We start from the raw sequence: 25,855 nt of genomic DNA, 5'->3' as shown, positions 1-25,855 counted from the left end.
AAGCTCATTTAAGAGAGCAGCAGAACGCATGGAAACGCGTTTTGTGGAGGTTTTAAACTCAATACTGGCATTTGGGTCTGGAGAAGGGAAAACCAGGAGGGGAATAATGAAGAACTTTCGCACAGTCTGTTTGAAGTGTAACTAGAAAATATGCCTGCTGAACTGAAGTGCTTTATTTCTGAGTCCTGCTGTTCTCAGAAACCCGTTTTGGCATGTGCAGTGCAGTGGCAGTATCGGTAATCAATATGCCAAAAGAGATGTTGTTCTTCAGCGAGCCGTGGGCTGCCCTTTGTGGTTCCCAGGAGCTGAGGGGGGGAGCTACTTCACTGAATTGACTTAGACAGATGAAATGGCTGAACTAAAGGAAAACTCTTACCAAAAAAAAAAAAAAAAAAAAGACAAAATGAGACCTCCAAGCTTTTTCTGGCATCTCCGTTCACCTTTCGTGGCCAAAGCACATTTGCAGTGTCTGATGCAACTCCAGCCCTGGTTACAGTCAGGCAGCCCCAACGTTTCTACCCCAAATCCTTTCTAGCCTCAGAGCTCCAGGGGTTCGGGTAGCAGCTGGGTGACCCTTTTTCCTTCCACAGTGCCTCGAGGAGCCTTCCGTCAGCTCAGCCACTGCAGATAGGTGCAGCTGAGGAATGCAGCGTTTCTAGGCAGAGGGGAGAGGTGCAGGCTTCGTATGAAGGGAGATGATAATTAGTGGGCTGTCTTAATGAGGTTTGAAACCTCAAGCAGAGTGAGTGAGCTCGGTGGTCTGGGCACACCTAGGAACAGGGCATCGGGGGGGAGTCACAGGACAGTGGCTGCGATCATGGGTGACCCCTTGGGGAGCACCCAGCAGGCACATCCCAACGGGTGCCACAGACCTGACACACTCAGGTGCTGCCTAAATGCTTTTTAGGCATTGTTTAGTGCTCGTTTCCTTGACAGAACTGTGGTATAAAGCAGCTTGAAACAGGGATTAAACTCAAGATCCTCGAGCCGATGGGTTATTTTAAGAACCTCCCCCAATGACTCTTCATAGAGCAGAGTCTGGGGAGCCTTTCAGGCTTCTGCACTTGTCTCGTGTGCTTCAACCTGTGAAGAAAACATCCTGGCTAGGCTCTGAAACGTTTCTCTGCACTTCACACTGCAGCAACAACTCTGTAAAACTCCTCAAAGAGGCGATTAAGTGTGTTTTGTCAGCACTCGAAGTGGAGGTTACATCGTCTCGTAATATATGTATGTAAAATCAAATCGGAGCAGTCTTCCATTTCGTAATGCCTTTCACCGTGAGGGAGACTCGAGTGCTGCATCTGCTGGTCAGACACACGGCACAGCGCTGCCTCGTTCCCCTGCTGCCTTCACGGCATGTGGCAGCAGTTTTTAGGACAGGAAGTTTGTATTATCTTTTCCAGTTGAGACTTTATTGAAGTCTAATAAGAAACTGGAATTCGAACAGGGTGCTGTGCCTGGTGTAGTTACTTGAGCGTTTGGAGAGATCATTTAAGGACTTCGAATGATGACAAACGGGGCTGCCTGGGGCTTGTAAACTAGACGTTGCTTTTCATGAAAATTCCCTTTAAAATACATTCCTGCTATAAAATTATCACACACACACCATCCAGTTTAAGCATAATGTCGTTGTTTTCTCCATTCCTTATGTGATTCCAGTAGTATTTTATTTTTTTCTTGCAGTTTTCTGGGGGAAGAAAATGTCATAAACGGATCTGGCTCAGACACTGCGGTAACTTTTGGTTGCTTCTGCTTTTGATGTCTAAGTGAGCGGCCATCAGCATTGCTTCCTACCAGGAGATGTCACTTCTGGAAGCAGGGATGATGTGGAGCTAATGCTGGCGGAGGGAGGAACAATCTCTTTGCTTATTGCGTCTCATAGTGCTGGGGCTGCCAGTGGCCTGAGAGCCTTCACCCTGCCTGCCTGCTCCTGCCTTTCCCTCTGAATGCTTTCTACCAGCCTACCCTTGCTGAGTTTTGGAGGCTAACAGTTTCAGCCCAAGCCAGAACCACTGTAAGTCACATATTAAAAATGTTTTACAAGGTTGTGCGCCAAATGGGAAACATGCACACAGGGCGCATTGTTCGCATGCGGCTGGAACTGGAGCCAGAAACAGCAGGAGAAGGGGAACGAGGCCACGTAAAAGCCCAATGGAAACCCTCTCCAGTCGTGCTGTTACAAGACCACGGGCCCCTTCACAGCTCCCTGGGTCACTGCTGCAGCCGTGCTCAGCTTTGCTGAAGCCTCTCAATTCAGACTCAAGGCAAGATGCTCCAAATGCATCCAAGAGCAAGACAAATTCAAATCCTTCGTCACTGAGCAGAGAGTCTGTGGATGGTGACACAGGGGAAAGGATCAGCATCCCTGGTGCCTCAAGGCAGCGAGGGTCCAGGCAGGGGCTGCAGGAGGAACCAGGAGAAAGGCAGCAGGGAACTGTGGGGATAAAATGGATTTGAAGAACGGGGTCTGAACAGGCAGAAAGACATCAGTGTGAGCCCCAGCATCGAGGGGGAGATGTCCACGAGCAGACAGAGACCACGTGCTGTGCAATTTAGATTAAGCTGACACAGGACTTGAGAAATATGTGCTTTTGACCTGGCCCAGCTAAACCTTGTCTACTTGTTTGTTTTTTTTGCTTTTTTTTTTTTTTTTTTCCCAGCATGCAGGGAAGGCCAGGGGCTCGTTAAATGGGAAGCAGCAACTTCGCATTTAGCATAATTGCAGCGTTTATATTTGAAGAAACAATTTGACATGGTTGTAATGTTCAGCCGTAACAATGGCTCTAATATTTTAGATGGGCTTTTATCCATCCACAAGTCTTTGTTTCATTTCCCCCCCCCCCCCCCCCCAGGTTAAACACGAGCTTCATAATCACTGATGACGAAAAATAAATAAATGTATTTAAAAAAATTAACTGCATTAGGATGCTGCCAAGCTTTTTGCAGGGCTTACCTCTCCTATGTCGTCTTCAGTATTGCGTCTAGGCTCCCTTCCAGAAGATTTTACACCTTGTGTAGTTCTCCTGGCCTCTCTGGAGCTGTATCCCAGTGGGTTGGACAGGAGATCCCCACGCCAGAGACCGTGCCTCGCTGAGACGGTAACATCTGAAGGGACATGGAGCCATAAAGTAAGTGGAACATGACTGCTCTCAGAGCTGATTTGAACGTGGTGTTGAAAGACGGAGCAGGGCGAGGGAGATCTAGGCTGCCTTTGATTTTTTTATTTTTTTTTGTCAGCTGATGGTGATGCTGGCTGCCTGTGATCTTGCTGCTGACGTGCGCTGTTGACAGGCAGCGATTTTCCTGCCGGCCTGGTAGCAAGCAGCCGGGGGCTGTGCTTCTCACCAGGCAGGGGCTTGGATAAGAGAGGTGACTCTGAGAGGTCTCACCTGTGGTTACTGGAGACACTCAGTGGTGACAGCTCGGAGACCTCAGCTCAGGGTTTTTGTTGACTCTTTTATGAGTTTTTTGCCTTTTTTTCGTTGTTATTGTTAAGTGGGTATTCACACCATTGTGTTCCCCAGGTGATGCACTGACATGGGAGGCAGGCAAGAAAAGAGACAGTGACAAATACCTCGTTCAAAAGTGCCCTTTGGGGATAACCAAAGAACTGCAGAATAACAGAGGCTGGAAGGAGTCCCTGTACGTACCTCATCCAGTCCCTGGTGAGCACAGGGCCAACCGAATGAAGTTGCTCAGGGCTGTGCCTGGTTGATGGTTTTGTATCTCCAAGAACAGGGAACCCACAGTCTCTCTGCACCACACTGATGTTTGACTGCTCTCAGAGTGAGAACACTGTTCCTAATATCCAAGTGGATTTTCCTGTCTTCTATCTTGTTCTCATCGCCCCTTGTCCTTTCCCTGTGCACCTCAGAGAGGAGCCTGGCTCCACCTGCACCATCCCAATCCAGCAGCACGGAGTGGAATGGGCACTTGGCCGGTTTCTCAAATGCAAGACAAGACGAGTGAGTAGCTCTGTAAAGCCAGCCTGTGTTCTGTGCACGAAGAGGGTGAGGTCATGCTGATGGGGACAGTACTTTGTGTTGGAGAGTTCATTATTAATTGCGTTATCTAGACTTTAATGCTCTCTTTGTGGCGCACTAAACAATCGCTGTTTAACAATGCAAAGCACTCCGTCTCTGGGTTAAAGAATACCTCTGGGTTCTGTCTTTCATTAAATTTGTTCTGCTGTGTGTGCACAGCATTCCTTTCCACTTAGCCAGCCATCCTTGTAGGCTTTTAAGCAAGCAAGGCCGTAAAAATATTTACATTTTTCTATAGCACTCGGTCTGTACGCAGTCAAACAAGCATGGCACTCTCCGAAAAGTGGTGGGACTCAGCTGCAGCGTGTTGTCTGAGGCTGCAGAGGCTGATTTGCCTGCTCCCAGCCCTGCAGTGAGACGTTCTCATGTACAAGTGTCTCCACTGCAACCAGCCTTCTTCGCTGGTGCCTCAGGGAAAGGCAGTGTGTTGGAACTACACCTAGGCATAATTTCGAGCCTCAGGTTTTATCTGTGGGAAGAGCTATTAAAAAAAAAAATACATAAAGACAGACGTGGTGCTCGTGCAAGACATGTTTGACACGCTGTTAAAGCCCCATGGATCGCAAGGAGACTGCAGTAGGTGGTGTCACCGCTGCTTCAGGCAGTCAGGGTAGCATGAGGAGTGTCTCCTGAGTCAGGCTTGATCCGTCACCCCTTCCACTGCACGCTCCCTATGTCATCTCTGTGATTGATGGTGCAGAATCTGGCCTTTGGGGCTTATCATGCTGAGCAGAGGTTTTTACTTCTCTGTGTGTGTTCATTGTTCCCTGTTCTTTGTACCCTGGTTTTGGAGCAGGCATGGCAGCTCGAGGAAAATGAGCTGGATGGAAGAACTAGGCTGCAGCACGGATACAGCTGGGGGTGTGAGCTCCAGCACTGCCAGTGATCACGGCTGCAGGGTTTTGCTAGATCCAGGTGTCCCAGCTCCACTGAAATTCAGTGGGGTCCTGGCTCCAGGCGGTCTGTCACAGGCACCGTGCTGTTACAAGTGAGACTCGAGTAGCTGCAGGGATTTTTCAGCATGCCTGGGCACCTTGCTCCTGCTAATATCAGCATAAGGTAGCAGCCTTGCTGTGTTTGCAAATCCCACTAGACATTTACTGCAGCTCTGAGCAGTGAAACCCTTCAGACAGGCTCCTTTTCCTTTTGGCTGCACAGGAGTATTCCTGGGAACAGAGGGAACAGAAATGCAGGAATCAGGATCCCAACTGCTGAACCTGGTTGTTCTGAAAGACAGTAAATCCTTCCCAGATATGAGGAAAAGCAGCTTATCTCTCTTCCTTTGTTATGAAGCAAAACCTTTCACTGAATTTATATTTATATATATAAATACGTGTGTATATAGCAGCATAGTAGTGTAAATAATTTTGTATCCACTTTTAAGTCAAGAAACAATTTCTACAAAAGCCACAGCATGTTCCCCCATTTGAGAGAATGGATATACAAATTGAATTTTAGCTACTTTCCCATCAGTATGCTTATATAAATGCACAAATAGAGCTCTACAGACTCTCTATAGACTACAGTCCTTCCTAAATATTCTGTATGTATGATTTACCTGCTATAGTTCATGAGTGGAAATAAAGATACGTGTTATATACCTCAGCAAAGTGGGTTTTACTGAATTGTTTCTTTTTTTGTTTTGTTTTGACACAGAGTCATGGTGCAGCTTCCCAAGACGGCCCTCAGAAGGAGCACTCTGGAGAGCTTGAGGCTGGTACATACAGCAAGAGGTACGCCTTGGAGATGCTCTTGACTGCCTCAAGACATCCTGCTGAAGCTGACATTTCTGTTAAATGACTCCATGCTGATCACATTATTGCAGTAAATGCTAAATGAATCTGATGTTGAGCACGTACGTTCTTACCTGTCGTGATAACTCTATGTTAATATTACATTAATTATTCCTGAGTTACAATGCTGTTGGATGTTGATAAAGGCTGAATGGCTTCATGAAATGCTGATCCTGACAGTCCTGTGGCAGGCGCTAAAATGTGATTTCCAAGTCTTAGGGGGGAAAAAAGGAATATATTACTATTTCTGATTAGAGGACTTCAGAAGAAACATATTCCAGTCACATCTTGTGGAGCGCTCGCCTGAATCCCTCTTGCTTTCAGTAGCTGTTGCCTTTGCATAAGACATAAAAAGGAATATACTCTTCACTTTTTCAGTTAATATTTTATGGTGATTGCTGATGTAGAACCAGCTCAGCGTGTATGAACACTTCTCTACAACAAAGACTGTGCGCATACGGAGCTGCGGTCATTTCCTTGGTGCATGAGAGCTGATGCGTTGGAGCAAAGCTGGCGGAGCAAACATGGGGAGATCACTTCTCGCTGGTACCACCTTCCCTGCAGTTTTGCATCTGAGCTCTTGGACAGCTCTGCCGAGGCCCGTTTCTGCACACCTACTGGTTATCCCAGGCATCCCTTGTGTAACTCTGCAGTTTTCATGGTGAACTTCGTGGTGAAGTTGAAGACTGCCAGGACTGGGAAATCACAGTGCTTCATTTCCCAGTGAATTGAGCAAAATATCAGAAGAAAAAGGGTTTGGGATAAAATTACCAAAAGCACCTAAATTGCTTAGGAAGCCTCATTCGTAAGTTATTGAAACAATCTCTGGGGTGGCCTCAGGTACCGAGGTGGGGGTTCCTCCACGGGCAGATGTTCTGATGAACAACCCATCAATGATCTCAGCAGCTGGATTAATGCAGCGTCCCACCAGCTACGTGCAGCTAAGGTGGTCCAAAGCCACCAGTCCATGCTCTGTGTAGGTGTTGTGGAGGAAATAAGCAGCTGTGACTTCTCCCAGTGCCTCCTCACCTCCCCAGAGACTGGATAACCAGTGTGGCAGGGGAAGGGATCAGAAGGGGAGAAGAAATGTCCATAAAGTATTTTCTGCTTGTTTGTTTATTTATTTATTTACTGGGGGAGGGTGGTGGTGGTGGCAGTGTATGTGTGGGTGTTTTTTTGTTTTGTTTTGTTTTGTTTTACCTTCTTCTACTCTCTTGCACAAGCAGTCAGTCTGTTCTTCACTGGAGGGAAAATGTTCCATCTCTCGGAGGGTGTTTGAGGTTTCTGTTGGTTTGTTTATTAAAAAATAAAAGCATCTGGCGTATGTATGCAAACATTAATGAGTCGTTTAAAATATTCTCAGGGCTGCACTAGTGAGATTTCCAGCTATAAGAAAAAAATATGATGGAAGGGAGCAGGCAGACCCCAAAGGACTGTTTTCCAAGCATAGAACGGGGTGAGGAATCTTACTTTTTTACTTCCTGCCTCTTCTTCCCCTCACCACCACTCCCAGGAGCATTTCCAACCCTCCAAACCCCTTGGTGAGGACTTTGAAATCCGAGTTGAAACGAGTCTCTTTGAGACTGCTGTGCCCTCTGTAGCGAGCCTGATGCTTGCCAGTGGTTCTCTCCAAGAAAAGCAGTTTATTTCCGACACTGTGCAGGGCCACAAATAGACTTGCCATTGGGGAGAGAGAAGTGTGGGTCAGTGTAGCTCCGTCCTTCTGCTGAGACAGCTGGAACCAGGAAAATCAATTAAAATTCATAAGTATGTAAGAAGTAAAGCTCTAAGAAGACTCAACTGCTTTCTCGGGCGTTTATAAGCAGCACAGCGGGCTGAAAAGCTCTGGACAGAAAGTATTTGAAGGGCAGCAGACATGAGGATCCCTCACACTGCTGGGATTACAGAAATTTCTCGAGTTTCTTGACAGGAGGCAATTTCCTAGTGCAAATTGAACATTCAAATCTCCAGCAGTGTAATGATTAGAGAATTCCAGTTTGGGAGTAAGAACTGCTTTAGATTTGTCTCTGGGAAGGAGGTATAAGCTAAATCTCCCCAAGGGAAAAGGCATTCATATACACTTTCAACTTGTATCGGAAGCAGTATAATTATATTGCGCTGGCTGTGCCCAGCCTTCTCCCTCTGTAAATGGGCCCAAGCGCTCAAAGATCGGTAGAACAAAACTGTTGCGCTATATGCAAAATGCTAGATCTTGTTTGCTGCTTGATTTTGTTTGCCTGATTTTGTCTATTCCTGCTTCTCAGGCTTTTACCACAGAGAGAGGAACGAGAACTGAAGCAGCTCCAGCACCTGGGACCTGTTTAAGAAAAAGTAAGAGGACTGTGTGTGATCCAGGCTTTCAAAATCCATTAAGCAAATCCCCAGAAATGGCGAAACTGCCTTAGGCATCCCCAGAGGTGATGGGTAATAACTTTTGCCGGGGCCTTTTGGTGCTTGCGCTTTCATGCTTTGAATGTTAATCTTCTCTGAACCTTTTTCAGCCATCAGAGAGGCTGGGAACTCAAAGTGTGCTGAAGTAAGAGCGTAACATGACCGCTGGAGCTGGCATTTCTAAAAAGTGCCTACGACTTGCCACATCTTTACCACAGAAACCCAGATAAAGGCCAAGCCCAGTCTGGCACTAAGAGCAGCAGAATTTGCTCCAGCAAAAGTATCTGTATTTGTCTGATTGCAAGGGTGAGATAAAGAGCAGGGAATGCTCTGAAAGACATGCAGTTCCAAGCCATGGCTAAACCCCATTCCTCATACCTAAGAGGAGCTTTGGGATGCATGTTTTAACTCTTCCCTGGTTAACTATTTGCAAGTGGTTACTTAATCAATTATCTCCCTATCTCGGAAAGCTTTTTTATTATTGAAAACTCCTAAGAAGCAAGCTGGGTCCAGATTCCAAGATGCAACAATGGGCCTGTTACAGCCAAAAATTAGGAGGGGTTTGCACAATTTCTCCAACTGTGATGTGATAAAACAAAGAGATGAGAGCAGCCTCGTGTCTGTTATGGGCCAGGGGAGCAGGAGGGCTGCTCTGCCACATCCTGCTTCAGCCAAACCTGGAGCATTTAGTCTCTGCAGGGTTGTCCTGAAACCACACCTTAGGGCATGTTGTGATTTTCAGTCCCTGTACAAAATAAGCACGGGCAGCCTGGTAGCAAGGTGCTGCTTCGAGCCCCTTTGCTGGAGGGAAGGTGCTTTGCCTTGACACAAATCTGCTGTGGCTTGCAGGGGATGGGAGGAGGTAAATGGGCAGCACTCTGTGGAGGTGGCAATCCTGCCTTGTGTGAGGGTCCCCATCCCTCCTGCTCCTCCTAGGGCCGGACAGGTCCCAAACCATCCAAACCCTGAACGAGAGGTGCGTCTGCTGAAACATCTCCTCTCGCCCAGAGAGATGTTCTCTCGCAGTTCTTCCCTGTCCTAGTGAACTCATTCATCTTCCAAATTGCTTTTTGTAGACGGCTGCTGAATCATGCACAGAAACATTTATGGCAGGGGAAAAAAAAAAAGAGGCTTCCTCAGGCAGTGCTCAGCAGCATAGGGCAGCCGAGGCAGGGTTTTCCTCGCCCCTCTGTGTGGGAGTAGCTTGTATTTGAGTAAAAACAAATGATTTATATTTATTTTCACTTTAGATGCTTTAAACAAGGCTTCCTTCCTTTTACCTTTGGTAACAGGTACCCATGTTGTAGGGAACGACTTAACTATTGGCACAAACTGCATCTGCTCTGGAGGAGTGTGCAGGCAAACCCTCACATCCCTCCACCTGGCAGTGTCAGTTCCCCATGGACATCTGGGTCCAGGCTCCTGGGTGCAAAATAAAATGGGTGTTTTGGATTTCCAGGGCTCTTCTGAATGATGAGGTAACAAGGGCTGAAGCTTCAGCTGCTGTGGTGGAGCTTAAATGTCTCCCCGAGGCTGCTGCTGGGCTTATTTCTTGTAATGAAGAAGGGAGCAGGGTGCTGCGGCGGGGAAGGATTTTGATGATTTTCTTAGTGCTGCTTGTGAGGCTGAAAAAAGACCCACGTCTTCGGGAGACAGCCAGCTCCTGAAGTGGAATGAAAGCAGGGGGAGCTAGAAATCAGGAGGGATGGCTCTGCTCTAGCTGATGGAAAGAGCTGGGAGAAGGGGTGCGCTTTTCTGCAGACCAGAGTGGCTGCCAAAGGGGATGCGGGGCATCTAGTGAAGAATGTGCATGCAGAGGGAGTCTCCGTGTTCCTGCACCCAGCCTGCTGTGGTAATTAATCTTTTGTGATCCTGACAGATGCCTGCAGAAGAGCAGAAACAAAGATCCCACTCTGACAGTGATTAATGCATCGTTAGTTGTCAGGCTAAGAATTTTGGAAGCGGGTAAATAAGCACTAGCCCCAGAGAAAACTGCAGAGGATTACGGCATGGGGGGAGCTGGGGCTCAGCACTTATTACCACAAGCACTCAGTGTGTTTTATTACTTGTCTGAATCCACCCTGTTCCCACGACAGGAGGAGAAATGGATGCAGGATTTCAGAAGCAGAGCTCTACCTCCAGCTTCAGTTATACAAGAAAAAGCAGCAAAAGACACCACTGACCCAAGCCTGGGCTGGCATCGTCTGGGACACTGACCCCACAAAGCACCTGAAAAGGAGGGTGGCTCAAAGGTAACTGAAGGCTCTGCTGTGAACATCTGCTGTAAAATGCTTTGGCCTTCATCAAAGAAAGGCCTCATAGCTGCTGAGCACCTGGTGTCCTTGCCACAGCACGGGTTGTGCTCCTGTTCATGCTCACCCAGCCTGGGACTCGGTGTCTTACTCCCCAGAGGGCAGCTGGGTGCTCGGGGGGCTGCTGGTGAGCTCCCTGCACCTTGCGGGGCAGGACCTGGATCAGGAGCTTCCTTGGGCTGCTGCAGGAGCACTTCTTGGGATCTCTCACCACCACTTTTTTACCCGCTCTGGCTCCCAGGCTGGGGATGGGGACAGCACTGCCAGACCTGGGCAGTGACACCAGGACCTGGTGGTGCTCAGGTGCATGACAGCAGAGATGTTGGGGCTGGAGCAGCTCTGGCCACACTTGGGAGCAGGATAGCAGCCTCTGGAGGCTGAGACACGAATCAGGATGCAGTGGGCAAGTTCAGGCACTTCCAGGGCTAGGCAGCAGCTGAACGGGAGCACGGAGCTCAGGGATTGCAGTTTTTAACCAAAGGGCCAAAGATCTGCCAAAATCTTACTTAAGGTGCTTATTTGCAGGCTTTGATTTTGTTTTAACAGTGGTAGCCTTGATGGCTTGCAGTTTTTTGTAGGATGGGGTTATAAATGCTCAGCCCTGCTTTGCAGAGCTCTCTGGGTCAGTCAGTGTTCCTACAGACAACTGCAACGTGTGAAACACAGCACTGTGTGCTCGGCCTCATTCCCACATCAGTTTCCAAGCTGAATCCAGGTACCTAGGGGCTGAGATGTTTGTCAGTGAGGTGATGTTTTTCTGGCTTTTTTGCGGGATGGGATTCTCCCAGGAGCAAATCTCCATGAAAACCTGGGGACAGAGGATGGCTGCAAGCCCTGATTAACCCTAAAGGGTGTGACGTGACCAGGGTGGAGCCTGCACACGTCTTCACCTCCAGCACAGCACAGGACCTGCTGCTCAGGACTGGGTACAGAACTGGTATTTTGGGATTAGCTATAGTTGCACGCAGCTGTCCTGTGCTCGCTGATTTTCTCCTGGGTGGCTGAACGCAAACGCTTCCATCCCTTTGGTTCTTGGTGAGAAAAGCTGCTGACACTGGCTGTGTCTGTCTTGTGGAGCTGGTGTCTACCATAGTTTGGTCGTGACCTTCTGACTGTCCATATCAGGGCTCTCTTGGGCCTCCTGCAGCTCTCCTTCAGCCCCAGCTCCCCATTTTGCTCCTAACATATTTTGTTTCGCCTGATGGACATTTCCTCAGAAACGTCCCCTGCCTCAGCTCCCCAGCCCTGCTGCCCCCAGGCCTGCTCCAAACCTTGCAGGCCCAATTTCCCTGCCGTGTAAACACAGAGCCGCGTTCTCGTGCTGATGTAAGCTGGTGGAGCTCCGTTGATGCCGATCCAGCTTACACAAGCTGCAAATATGGCTGAGAGTAAAGGAATCGCTGTTATTTATATGGCTCCACGGATGAACTGGGTGCCGTGCGGGGTAACAGCCTTTCCTGGGGCAGTTTCCAACGCGACTCGCTCCTGAGCAAAGCAGAATTCCTCTATCTCACAGCTGCAGACATGAGGCAGAGGTCAAAGGCCAGATGTGAAATAGATTCAGGCCTAGGAAAACAGAAATACCCCAAAGCCAGAGCCCCTCAGAGGGGCTGGAGCCAGTGGGGCTGAACAGCCCTCCCAGGAGGAACCTGCTTCGCTGCACCAAGGTGCTGCCCAGGACATCAACAATTCTGTTACCTGGAGCTAAGGTAACATTTTTCAGATTCCCCTGGATTCAAGGGGTTGCGACATCGCTTTTCTTTTATTTCTTTTTAACATTTTCCCATTTTTTCTCAGGGGGAGCCCAGCTTGCAGGTGCCAGGAGGCTTCTCGCATGGTTAGGCGGAGGAACCATGGGCTCCCCTCCCATGTCAAAGGGAGCAGGAGAAAGTGGAGCAAGAGGCTTTCCCTCAGCTTGTTCGTGTATGTGGCCATGTTTTTGTTTTTTTTTTCTTTTCTTTTTGCTTTTTTCCAATGGGAAATTCATCAGCAGCTGTGCTAGCTGACGGGGCGGGAGCGAGCACGGCCCGCGCTAGCTACAAAGCTACACCCTGGAAAGCACTGCTGTGACCTGAAAGCGGAGTTTATTAACTCCAGATTTTTACAGCACGGCTGGCATGCCAACAACGGAGCCTGAGCACAATGAATCACTTGCAGCCCCACGCCAGGGGAAGGCATCTCCGAAGCTGTGCCAGCCTGAGGCACGCACAGCCGCGGTGCCAAGCGCCAGCTGCTGAGCAGCGGTGAGCTCTTGGTGGGGCTGCGGGCACCACGCTCAGGGGCTGTCACTGATTGCCTGATTAGCACACCCACTGGTAATGGCAACTGGTTTGCTGAATACAGAGTGCAGGTGCCTTAAATAGTGGGCTTGAATGTTACTTGTAAGCTTAGAGGGCTCAGGGCTGGTTGGTCAGTCGACAGGGGAAAAGGAGGTGAGTTACCGGTCCTGCTCAGATGGGGGGAGGCTTTAAGGAAAAGGGGGAATTGTCCCTGAAGAAGGAAGTTGGACAACAGCTATCGCTGTCCCAACAACCACAACCCATTATCTGTTTTGAGGTGTCTAGAAATACCTTTTCCATCCCATTTATCTATGGGAGCAGGTAGAAAGGCTAGGGAAGGTTATCTCCTACTGCTGCTTGATGCTGTTACTCATCTGGAAATAAACCTCCCTGGGCTGGCAGGGTTAGATGTGCATCTTTTTACCTGCATCCCAACAGCATCAGCCTTCCTGGGGGAAGTCTGAGCTCCCCTGTGTGTCACTGTCACTGCAGCAGGCTCGCACTCATTCTGCTGCTGGGGGGCTTGAAGCTCTTCTAGCTTTACTTGGAGAGGTTCCCTTTGTTTTATTTAGTGTCTGCTGGAAAGTTTTAGGAGGGAGTGGGATACGGCAGTAACAGTTGGAAGGATGGTGAAAACAGCAAACAAGTTTCCAGGCAGCCCTCTTGCAGTGCTCCTCCTGTCCGAAATAATGTTCCTCAACCCCCACCTCTCCTGCAGCTGCTGTCACTGGAGGTCATTGGCACGTGCGGGGGTTTGGGGAGGTAAATGAATTAGTCCTGACCTCCTTCTTCTCCCCCTGCTCCCTTTTCATTTTTAAACAGGGAAAGGCTTTGCCTGAGGGCTGAATTCAGGTCAAATCTGGAACTGGGACTCTGAAAGCAAACCTTTTCCCCCCAAAAATGGTGCTGCAAATTGGTCTTTCAGCCTTGTCTTCGGGTAAGAGATTAAAATTGTTTATCACTGAAAAAACTATGGTAGGAATGGAGTGAGTGTTTTGTCCTGTAGGAAATTTTTCCTGACCTTCTTCCTTTTCATCTCTTTATAGCTCCTCATTTTGAACCTTTCCGTTTCACTTAATGTGAACTTGGCGTGGGGGCACTTTCCTGTTTGCCCCCACCCCACAGCCCAGCGTGTTAGTTTTTGCTTGAGACCTTGTTGGTATTTCTGCTGAGCAAATACAGTTATCAAATATATTCAGGACTTAAAATTCAAGTGAGAGCAGCTTGTGTGGGTGCAGGGATGTGCATAGCAGGGAGAGGCGGAATAAAAGTTCAATTATTTTCCTTCCTTTTGTGTTGCAGGACAAACCTTCCAAAAAATGAAGGCTTCGCCACATGTTTTCCATAACCGGCCAAATAAAATATTATGTTTTAAAGCATTCAAGGTCAGGGAAATAACTTGGGCTCTGGGCTCAGCATTTTTTTCCTCCTCACAATAGCTTCTGCTGAATGATAATCTTGAAAACTATGCATGTGGGGGGCCAGATCCTGACCCCCGTTGCATCTGCTCTGTGTTGCTGCTGAAAATGCAGAGCCAGCAGAAAGCCAGCTTAGCTGGAGATTGCCCTGACCCCGTTTGTCAGCTGCGGTGCAGGACCCTGGGTGCCGTGGCAGGAGGAAGGGAATTTGCTGTGAGTTTTCGTGTGTTCGGGTACTTCTTGGGCGGGATTGTGGCTATCCCACTGCCAGCATCCCAAGGGCAGGGTGGTCCTGGCTGCTCCCACAGCAGGGCTCTGGTCAGCAGCAGCAGCCAAAGCTCTGTGTTTCAGTGACCCAGCCTTTTTCTCTAAAGACTCTGACTGGGTTGGCTTGTTACAGCTCTTATTTTTTCCTGATTTCTTCTTTTAACAGTAACTCAGCCTTGGCTGATTTGTAAAATGTCTGCACCGAGTTCACCCCTGATCGTCCACCCCTGGAATTCCAGTTCTCCTGCTCTGTTTTCTCGCAAATTGACAATGCTCCGAGCTTTCCTCAGAGGTGTGGATCCTGAAACAGACCAGGGAGGGAATTTTGGTTTGCATTAGTGTAATATTATAAAGCATACTTCCATCTTTTGTAACGGTGGAGGAAAGATTGAAAACATGACCTGAATATGCTCCACAGGCTCAATAACTGGAAAGCAATGAATAAAGAACCCCAAATTCATTGAGTTTTTTGTTTGCTTGGATTTTTTTTTAAACTAGCAACAGGATTTTGGAGGCCTCATTTGCACATTTATCCTTTGAATCCAGCGATGCTGGGATCCTGTTCAATGCTGTTCCAAATGGCTTTGCGTTTTCCCTTGTCATTAGTCATGTAACCTGCCCAAGGTCCTCTGTTCCTAGCCCAAACCAATCTCTTTTGGTTTTCATTTACTGAGGCTTAGAGAGGTTTTCTGTGAGGGGAAGTTGCCTTCGAGGTTGCTTGGGTTACTTGTGTTCGTGTGACCCGATGGAGCCAGAATCAGTGCATCTCCCAGGTGTTTCCCAGGAGAGAAGGTCTGTCCTGACTGCTGCAGGATACGAATGACTTCTTTGATGCGCCCTTCCAAAACTGGGTGATAAATAGCCACATTTTGTAAAATACCAGCCTGGTCTGAGGACTGCTGATGTGGAGAAGCTCCTTGCCGTGCTGGCAGGGCTTCCAGCAGCTCACCTCTTTCCTCGCTTCTGGTCATTCCCACTGCTGCCCCTGCTTCTGTATCTGCTGCTTAAAGTAAGGACTCATCACAGGTCTGAGCTCATCGGTCACCCCCACGCTGTGCTTGCCTAATTTACCTTTATGGTGTCTTCCCCCTCTGTCTCTTTTCACATTCCCCATCTCAGTTCTCAGCATCTGGGCTTCAGTTTTATTTAAGCTTGGAACTGATAAAGCAAGGGGCAATTTGGAAAGGCAAAGCCTACATCACAGGCAAAGTCTGCGTAGGGTGTATTTAACGTTACACTATTTGGCCAGAGGACTGGTGGCAAAACTATTGCATTAAATGAAATAGAGACCATTTACTCTAAAAAGTTACCAGGAACAGGGCAGACAAGCAGGAGCCCTTTCTTCCTCTTGGGATTTCTCTTCTCCTCCAGCTTCTGGGGTTGCTTTCCTGCCCTTAGCCCTGGTCTGCCTGGTGCTGGCCCATGGCCACCGGCTTGGCTTGGAGTCCCAGGGGCAGCCCACAAGAGGAGGGGTTGTGATATGAAATCTCAAAGCCTTGCAGAGATACTGAGGTGCCTGACGGTGCAGGAAGGTGCTTAGTGGCCCTTCGGAAGTTCCCAAGTAGGTTGCAGGGAGAGAGGAGGAAAAAGTTCACGCTGGGGATTGAATCTGACCCACCTGGAGGCCTTGAAAAACCCCACCCGACCCTCCTCTTCCTGCCTAGCCTCCTAAATATCTTGGAAAATCTGCTTCAAAGTAATTAGTGCTTCTGTTGAGCACTTCTGCCTGCCCAAGGCTGGGAAGGGAGCCTCGGCAGAGTCCTCTCTTGCTGCATGAAACCACTGCCACACCACTACAGCAGGAGGGATGTGCAGGTCCTAGGGAAGGCATTACTCCTCCTGCTGCATGTCTCAAGTTGACTTAGGTTTGCAGTGGGGCTGTCAACAGCAGCTGGAGAGCTTTGGTCCTTGAAAGCCATATATTGATCACCTGGGTTGGTTCTAACTCTTTAATCCTTTGTCTGCAGCCTGATGTGTCACAGCACGGCTTGGAGACGAGGTGTGCTGCTCTACTGGAGCTTGGGGTCTGTCTGACCAGGTCCAGGAAGAGCCAGGAGTACAGATGAGCTTGCAGTGTTTGAAAGCTGCACAGACCTGTAAGTCGCTGTTATTCATATAAATTGGCCTGTCTCTTTTACATCTGTATTCTAAACATCCGTTACATGGCAATACTGCTTTCAGTGGTGCGCCAAGTTTTCCTTCTAAAACACATGTTCCCCAAAGCCTCAGTATTTTAGTTCCTTTGTTCTGATTTATTGCTGTTGCCTTACCACATCTGCTAGACGCAGAGGAGAAAAACCTCCCCAAAACGACATAAGAGCCCTCTCTGCTCGCCTCCCCAGACCACATACATCAGGATTAACGCGCTGAGTCTGTTATATAAAGTGATTCAACAATAAACTAACTCAGCTTTAATTTCTTATCTGCTTCCAAATAGAAGTGCTCATGAAGAATAAGTGTCTGTGGGTTAATAATGCCAAGACTGAGATAAAACCCAAAGCTACTGTGGGGAATGGAAAGTTGGGATAGATGTTAAATCTGGAGAACGATAGAACGAGATGAAAATATAAATGTGTCAATGGCTGCATTTTCTAAATCTAAGTAAGGATTTTGTGGGTATCAGTTTCTGTTTTTCCTCTGTCAATACCTAAAATGGCCTTGTTTTTTGAAGGATGAACTCTCTTCTGTGAAGTAAGGCCCCTTTATGATATCTCAGGGTAAGCATCAAGCAATTGCTGGTCACGTAAAGAAATTGGCTGTTATTGTGAAGATTGTAGAGACGCTTGAGACAGAAAAGTTGTACTAAAGTTGGCTTTCCTGGAGGTTTTTCAGCTTTGATCATAGGGGAGGGATACAGTTTTTCACTGGTAGTTATGCTAAAGTGAGCATCCCATTTTCTCCCTCAAACACAGAGCTACAGCACAGAGCTTGAGCTGTGGCCATGAGTCTGGTAGACCTCAGCAGAGAAATTTTGGTTAATACTTGGGGTACCCACAGCACCCACCTCCTGCACCCTCAGGCACGGCCAGGAAACATTCCGGTCCGTACCCACAACTGGTTTTGTTTTAATTCTGCAAAAACCTGCAGAATTGCTGGAGTTTGTGCTGCATTGAATGCCTGTTGGACACAGTATCCAAGCTGCCTCCTTGGCAGGAGGAGGTCTCTCTGCCGCATCCAGGACACCTGGGCACCTTGCACATCTCTGGGCAGGTATTTTGAGTTTTCAGTAGCTGTGCTAGCAGGGTGCTGGGATACCCTTTCCTCCCAGAACACCATCAGCTTTAGCAAAAGCCAAGTTGACATTCTTCTTCTTTTTGCTAGGGGGGAAACACATCGTGTCCCGGTGCTCTGTGAGCACAAAGGTCCAATGAAGCTGGGTGATTGCAAGCGAAGGGAAGTCCTGGCAAAGAGGAACACTATTCATATTTGTCATCCTAATATCTTCCTTCTTTGTGTAAGCCAGCCCGACAGCAGGTTGTGCTCTGTCGGGTACACTCACCCTGGTTGCTGGTTGAGCTGATGTACCACGAGCTGCTTTTCTTCACTCATTTCCTCCCTCTGAGGCACACTGGTGATGTGAAGCTCGTTGTCATATTCAGGCCTGTTACTTGTGTTAGTTAACAAAGGAGAGCATTCAAAAGCCTGCTCAGAGACTTTTTTTTTCTCATTTTTAAATGGAAACCAGCTTTCTTAGCAAACCGTATTAAGGAATGTGCTCCCTTGAAACCAATATGAAGCAACAGCAGTGGTTGCAGCCAGTTGCAACATCTCGTCTTGCTAGATGCAGGCAAATCGTGTTACAAGTTGTGCTGCTAGCAAAATCTCTGCAAAGGAAATCTGCTGAGACCTGTATAGCTGGGGGTTGCTAGCTCTTCTGAGGTGAGCTAAAGACCTAATTTCACCTGGTTTCTTTGAAGAATGAGCTCTACATATTGCAGCCAAGTTCAATGAACTGAGGGTTCAGTAAGCCTAGACCTGACTTTGAGAGAATTTGGACCGATACGTTGTTTTTACTGGAAATTGGGTCAAACTTTGACCCCAAACCAACAAAGCTTTCTGATTTTGCACAAATTTCAGGATTCTGTTAGGTGGGGAAGTCAGAGATGGCGATGAAACAGAAAATGCGCACTGCTGCATGAGGCTCACCTAATTCCTGATGGCAAGACCAAATCTGAACACAATGGCCTGACCACTGCTGTGGTGAAATTCAGAGCACGAATACGGTATAATTGATTTTTTTAAATCATATTTCATTCTAAATTCTATTGGAAATGAATTTTAGACCATTCCCATCTTTAATCCAAACAGTACTTACAGCAGGATAGCAGGATACTCTGTACCAAAGTCCAGTGAACGATATGGATCAGTATGTCATGTGAAACCCTTAGGGGCTTTCTCAAGGGGCAAGCTCTGTTTAGTTTGGGGGAAATAAGACAAATCACTCTAGTCTTGTTTAAAGTGCTTGTGAGAAGATCTTTCTCAGAAAGGCTTAAGCGCATTGGCCCTCTCCTGTTTTCCTAGAAAACAGGAAATGAGTTTCAGCTCTGCAGTTAACTTGATTTCTTAGGTGTCTTGCTTTCTGCAGTCACTTTTGGGGTCTAGAATGCTACAGAAATTATCTGAGGGCATTTTCAACACTTCAGAATTAAAATCAAATTGTTGAAATATTGCCAACATTTAAATGAAAATTACTTTCTCTAAACAAACACTTGAGGACTTTCCACACTTTTTTTTTTTTTTATCACAAGAGCATTCTTAGCCCAAACACCTTCTCTCTGTGGTTTCTCAAGTATCCAGTCTGCACTGTTAAAACCAGATGTGCCTTAGGATGTAATTGAATACAAGACCTTTTTAGCCAAAAACTAGATGAGTAAGGAGGGACAGTTTTTCACACAGCACAATGATGTAAGTGGGTAACTGCAAATACCATCCCTGTCTCTTTGCCCATGGAGGTGTCTGGGCAGCAACACTGGTGCAGATTTCTGCTGTGGAGGAGAGCTCAGGCATGGGCCTGAGCATCTGGGTCCCGTGCAACTCCTGGCAGTCAGCAAGGGATAACAGAGGCAGGAGCTGGCTGGGAAATTGCTGCTCTGCAGTGAGAGTTGGGTGGTTGTGGTTGTTCAGCACTCGGATGCCACAGGTTGCATTCACTCCATCCGCACGTGCTTTTAACAAGTGCTGTTGTTCCTCTACCACAAAGGATGCGTGTAAGTACACGAGACCATGTGGCACCTGTGATCTTGGGATTTTGACAGGTTTCTCCAAAATATAATATTTTCTGCTATTCACTTTTAACATATTTGCAGGAGGCTGCCTACAAGATCGGTTTCCTATTAAAAATATCCCAGTATCACCAACTTTCCTAGCCTTTTCCTGCAACAGTAAGTAAGCTCTTTGCAATGGCAGTAGCAAGGGAAGCATTACAAATCTTGAGACCTCTCCTCAGTAGCTTTAAATGTCATGACACTGACCTACAGAAGCTACAAACAAAACAGAGCTGCACAAAAACATTTCAGCCCTATGGACGTGGTAATCCTTCAGACCACAACTCTGGAACGCTTTTCTGTAGTACATATTATGAGGGTAACGCTGTTACTCTCAGCTGGCTTCTGCTTAGCTACCCAAGCAAGGCTGGAGCTGGAAATGCGGAGATGGAAGAAGAGAGAGAGGATCTCCCAGGGGGGTTTATTGGCCAGAAAATGCTGGCTTGGAAAAGGATGCGGAGCATGTTCAAATAAGAATAGTCTGGAAGGAGTTTGTGATGGGCTGTTATTTCATTACCAGCTAAGAGATGTGAAATTTCCTTTTCCGGATGAGCATATTTCATCTTTTGCATAAGACAGCAATTACTCCTGGTGAGACTTAACAGTTCTGGTAATTTAACGAGTTAGCCCTGCAGATTTACTGCATCAGTCATTGGAAAGGCCTCTTTGGCGTTCCACAAGCAAGTTTCAGACCTCTTGATAAAGCCAGTAGCGTGCTGGTCTTTGACAAGCAGAAAGACCTTCAGAAGTATGCAAGTTATTGCTGGTATGTTGTACTCTAGACATGTCAAGGAAACATGGATTATTTTTACACAAACAGGCGAATCAATATAGTTCCTTAGCAAGCTCCCATAAAAACCCTTGGGCCTTGAGAAAGTAGAAGGCGTAAGAAAATCATTGCTCTTGGATTAGGCTTCCTAGATGGATCGTGCTGTCGCACATTCAGTAGTTCACTTACAGCAGCTTGGACCTCTGACGAACGATGGAGGGAGTGAAGGATGAAACAGAAGACAGAAACAAACAAGGAATTTAGAGATAATCCGGATATTTGATCTTTAATGAACTTATCGTCAAATGTAGACTGTGACAAACTGCAGATGCTTTTGGAAGTTCTCTTTTATAGCTGTTAATTGGAAGGTGATATGTAGGTGTTGAGAGGGAAGGGAAATTTCTGCAGCTGAAAGCATCAGGCGGTGCTGAAGCAAGGTCACTGGAGTGTCCTAAAATCTCTTGATGCTCCAGCACACAGACTGCTCTACAACCTGCAAATATTGGAGGCTGTTTTGAAACTCTATTAAGGATGACATATGCTGACTGTAGTATCTGGGTAAAGGCAATTGGATATCCCAGCTATGCCCTAGCTTGATGTTTTATGTCTGAGCTGGTGTTACTGTGTAGGGCTCCTGTGTGTTAGATTGCCAAAACCAAATTATGACATTGACTAAGGCTGAGTCCTCTGATTAAGGCTAAAAAAAAATTAAAAAAAAGGAAGAAAGTACAGCCTGGTCTTGGCTCTCAGTGTAGATAAGTATTTTTCTGAAGAGCAAAGGGGATATTTATAGAAAAGAGGTGCAAAGCATACGTAAACATTGGTGTTTTGTGCACATCCTCATCCATAGTTGTTCCTTTGGGTAGTGTTTTTTCAGGTTCAACACCCTTGTCAAAATTCAGGTGTGGCACTTGTTGCTTTGGCTTGGTGGAGGCACAGCTGCCTACTTTAAGCATCATTTTGGCCTAGCTGGTGTCATTAAGGTTTCCATAGGGTCATGTCAGCAATTACTGCTAACTAGATTTTTTTTCTCAGAGCGAGGGTAGTTCTTTTGCAGATATTTCATCACAGGAAAAATAACAGGGAAGAGGCCACGCTTGTGCAATGAAAACCCCCGAAGCTGAGTGCTGCTTCAGGTATGTTATTGTCTCATGCAACACAGCCCTAGAGACGCTGCTGCGTGGCGTGTATTGTATCTACCTGAACTCTGAAACTAAATGCCTTTTAATGTTTTTTTCAGCCTTGCATTTAACATTTGTCATTCGCCTTTGATGAGAAGAAGGGGAGCTCTCAATGTGGTGCCAACACAACAGCAAACAGCAGGAGAAGAGACTGAGACAAGTAGCTCTGATGCATTTCACTGGTGAATGATACTGCTATTTCCTATTTTTAATCTGAATCTCTGCTCCTGAGAGTTTGAGCTAAACATGAAATTTTCTTTATTTTCAAGCAGAACATTCAGCAGGTTAAAACTCAGCACCAGGGGCTGGCCCTAAGATGGGGTTTGCTCTGGCTTCCCTGCTAAGCTGCTGTGTACAAATTGTTTCTGAAAAATGTCCGAGATGCTGTGAGTTGCTGCGCTGTCACATGGGCTGATCCAGCACAGAACCTGCTTGGCATTCTTGAAGGGAAATTATCCAGTGCCGCAACTCACAATTTATAATTGGTTGCATATTAATATCCAAAAAAGGCAATAAAATTCACTGTGTGTTTTTACAAAAAAAAAAAAAAGTACTATAAGCCGAGCATTGAAAATCTGGAGTACTCCTTGGCTGGAGCAGAACTGCATGCAGTGCTGTTTCTCCCTTAATTACAAGCAGTTTTAAATCATCTCATTCCTTCAAAGAAAGATTTTGTTCAGTGTTTGAGTTAATTTTAATCTCGCGAACATGATGCTCTCTTGGAACCTCTCCCTTGTGTCGTAACAGCGAGACGTGCTGCCTCTTTTGTCCCTGCCACCTGGGAAAGGCGCATCTACTGCTGCTTGTCCCTGTGGCCACGGGGTTGTTACTATCAATATACCTCCCTTTAAAGGGAAAGAAAACAGAACAAAACCCAACAGCAGCATTTTTTTTTCCCTAGAGTTCTCTTTTATTTGTAGTGTTTAAGCTAGGCTGTGTAAGTGCTTCCTGAAAATTGGTGATTTAAAATGTACAGCGCTGTATTGTAGTGGAAAGCTTGTTATTCAGCATACTAATTATTTCTGACTCACTGTATTTATGAAGTGTCATGTAATAGCTACCTCACCGCAATGCAAATAGTGTAAAATCAGGCTTTTTATGATTTTGACACTAGGTGCATAAGCATATTCTGGAGCCTCTGGGAGGAGGGTTACTGGGAATTAGATAATGTTTTTATGACTTCTAAAAAAAAATATGACACTGAATTTCATAATCTGTAATGCTCCACATGCGTAGTCCATGTTACTCATTTTATTACTCTCAGTGGTTTATGTTGCAAAGGTCAGCTGCAAAGAGAAAACGTCCAAAGGCTGTTTTGTGGAACAGGGGGACACCCATCAAAGCCCTGGGGACAAGCTGTAATTGCACGCCTGCACCATGCTGGGACACCAAAACTCATCCCAAACTGTTTCTGTTTCAGGATGGATGAGGGCTGGATTACACAGTGCTTGCTGAAGGAGGCGTTTTGGCCAGCACATGTCACTAGAGGACAAGTTTGGGGTTTTGCTGAGCCCTGCAGGAATGACCTGTTAGCTCCAGAGTAAGAGGCAGACCTGAACGTCTACGAGTGACAACTGGGAGTGAGTACAAAGAAGAAGGAGGACGAGTTGCAGCTCCAGGTGGGTTTCTGAGTACTCACATGTGGTCTCCAAAAACAATGGGCGGATGCTTCCCAAAATGTGTGATTTCGTAAAATACTGTGTATAAAACCAGGGCTTTTGGTCTCCTTTGTAACCTTGTGTGATGTTATAAAGAGTTGCAGGTCGTGTGCTTGGATGCTGGGAGAAGTCTCTGCTGAAAGTGGTTTCCAGGCATCTTGCTGGCAAGAGACAAGTGGTAATGAAGGACATTAGGCTTGAGAACACCTCAGATCGATATTGAAAATAAGTGAAAGCCATGTCTGCTCTTGAGCAACGGCAGCTGGGCATCTCAGCAGGTGTCTCTCCTCACTGCATGATAGGGGGCTAGCCTGGCCCTCCTTCATGATGTGGAGCTGGTGTTAGCAGCCTCTGGGAGGCTTATTGATGCTTCAGAGCCACCAGCCCCTTGTGCATGTGTACAGGAAGGCTCTGAAGCCATGGTGGATCCAGGTGGGTCCAGTTTAATCTGAATTTACAGCTCTTGGCAGATTTGGGTGACACGTATCTCCTTAATGCTTTACCCGTCAGCCTTAAATTACAAGGAGAGTTGTGTATCATATGCTTTGCCTAAACTGGGAAGTTGATTTTCCCTTTCCATGTTGGGGTGTTGTTTTATGCATGTCAGAAACAGACCCCGTAGCCTTCAAGCCATTTAACCATAAATCTGGTTTAATTCTCCTATGGACTTCTATGCTTGCAGTGAGTCAAGGTCTTACAAAATTTTGATTTTCCTAAACTAAGCTTCATGGAAAGTGAAACTTTTTTAATGTCACAGAAATGAAATAACAATTTTTATCATTCCAGGTGCATCGCTACACTGATTTCCATTTTCTTTCAATTTTCAAATATGTGAAGAAAGAACTGTATTAACAGTTAGTACCGAGCGAGGTAGGAGGCTTTCACTAACCTTCAAGACTGCATATTGTATATTTTTTCTGACTTTTCTATAAATAAAAACAGCTATTAAGATGTAATGCCTCTGGCTGTTGTATCCGAGGATAAGTGTTTGAGATGCAATGAGAGATGCTCAGGGAATTGATAAGTCTTCAGAAAAAAAAAATTTCCTGAGATCAATTTCCTGATTCAATAGCAAAGTCCTCATATCATATAAAATGTAATGTGATTGTCCATGGCTCTAATAAAATCTTGATTTTTCTACCAAATTTATGTCTATAAAAATCAAATTTATCCAGCATTAGTCTGCATTTTAAAAGGGATAGGTTTTTCTTGATATGATATTAATCCTTTATGGTACATTAATATGGGAGAATAATAATTTGTTGCATTTTCTTCACATAGAAACAATCAGCTGGGAGATGTGCTTAATAATTGCCTTTGTCCTTCATTGTCACAGGCCATTAGCTAATGAATTTAAGCTGTTCTTGGCTCTTGCTCCAATAAGAAAACTACATTAAGAGATCTTGTAGCCTGGGTGTTATATAAACCCTTTCAGTGGGTTTTATTTTAATTTCACTGAGGTGACGGTGCCATGCACTGAGGAACACATCATGATTTTGCAGTAAACAGTGAGGTCAACGCTATCTGATATAGTGACCAGCAAGCTGAAGTGCATCTACAGTTGGTAAGGTTGCCAGATGCCACAGCCTCCTGTTTGGTTCCTTACAGTTTAGCGAAGCTCTTCGTGCCTGCTTTTCTGACAGTTTCAGGATGATCTTTGGGGTAGGAAGTTCACAAGTTCAACAAGTTCAGCTCTTCTAAGGTTGATGGTAGGGAAAATAAGTAGTTTAGGCAGTGCTTTTAACAAGCAATAGGAGCTTGTTCAACTCACAGTTCAACAGTCCCAAAACCTTTGCAGTTTGCCCTATCAACTAGAAGACTGGAAAAAGAAAATCCTGTGAGGGTAGAGCTGTTCTTCACTGTCCTGAGAAAATACACTCATGTCTTGGCTATGTTTACAAAAAGATCGTATACAAATGCACAAAAGACTTTCTTTACTAATCATTCCTTTTACCTAAATAAATAAAAATTAGTCTACTGGGATGGGAAGTGCATTAGAAATCACAAAACGTAGAGTGCAAGTCTGTCTTTTCCTGTTGACTGTTTGTAGCATATCTTGGTCGAGCACAGAGCGCCTGAGTATTTTAATCCTACTTCAAAGGTAGGTAGGTAAGTAAGCATCATTACTTTCATTGCAGAGATAACTAAGAGGTTGCAAAAGCTAACCTTTGGCAGAGCTGGGAATGGATGCAACTTGCAAACCTTTTATCAAACTGCTTCTCCACACCTGTCATTAGCGTGCCTGGCTGGCACCACCAAGTCCTCCCACAGACTGCAAGGACTGAGCTGGCTTCTTCCTGCAGCTCCATCTCCCCTCAGCTGTCCCAGACCAGATCCAAAGAGCTCTTGCGACTAATTTAGCAAGAGGTGGGTTCTGCATACTCCCAGTAAAGCCACAGCTCACCAGTTCAGTTGGGTTGCCACCACCTCTAGGCTGTGAGAGTGGTGTGCAGAAGAAAAGCTGGGGCAGAGCCCAAACT

General features: G+C 46.4%; 1 long non-coding RNA gene across 8 annotated transcripts in view; it reads left to right on the top strand.

Moving 5' to 3' along the window:
- LOC106016989 (uncharacterized) overlaps nucleotides 1-25,008 on the top strand; it is a 54,615-nt gene extending 29,607 nt beyond the window's left edge. For 2 of the 8 annotated variants that reach the window (XR_011808015.1, XR_011808014.1), the window contains 13 exons: nucleotides 1,684-2,014; nucleotides 2,974-3,128; nucleotides 3,525-3,965; nucleotides 5,700-6,641; nucleotides 7,200-7,292; nucleotides 8,101-8,167; nucleotides 10,324-10,479; nucleotides 12,056-12,248; nucleotides 12,337-12,462; nucleotides 13,641-13,755; nucleotides 16,471-21,672; nucleotides 21,777-21,899; nucleotides 23,138-25,007. This is a non-coding gene — a long non-coding RNA (uncharacterized lncRNA). Of the gene's footprint in view, nucleotides 1-1,683; nucleotides 2,015-2,973; nucleotides 3,129-3,237; nucleotides 3,370-3,524; nucleotides 4,011-5,699; nucleotides 6,642-7,199; nucleotides 7,293-8,100; nucleotides 8,168-10,323; nucleotides 10,480-12,055; nucleotides 12,249-12,336; nucleotides 12,463-13,640; nucleotides 13,756-16,470; nucleotides 21,673-21,776; nucleotides 21,900-23,137 lie in introns of all 8 variants that reach the window. The other 6 variants (XR_011808012.1, XR_011808016.1, XR_011808011.1 and 3 more) reach the window with 6 other exon arrangements.
- The last annotated feature ends 847 nt before the right edge of the window (nucleotides 25,009-25,855 follow it).

The sequence above is a fragment of the Anas platyrhynchos genome, chromosome 3 (genome assembly GCF_047663525.1).
Source record: "Anas platyrhynchos isolate ZD024472 breed Pekin duck chromosome 3, IASCAAS_PekinDuck_T2T, whole genome shotgun sequence".
Taxonomy (NCBI): domain Eukaryota; kingdom Metazoa; phylum Chordata; class Aves; order Anseriformes; family Anatidae; genus Anas; species Anas platyrhynchos.
This window is presented reverse-complemented; position numbering and strand designations above follow the sequence as displayed.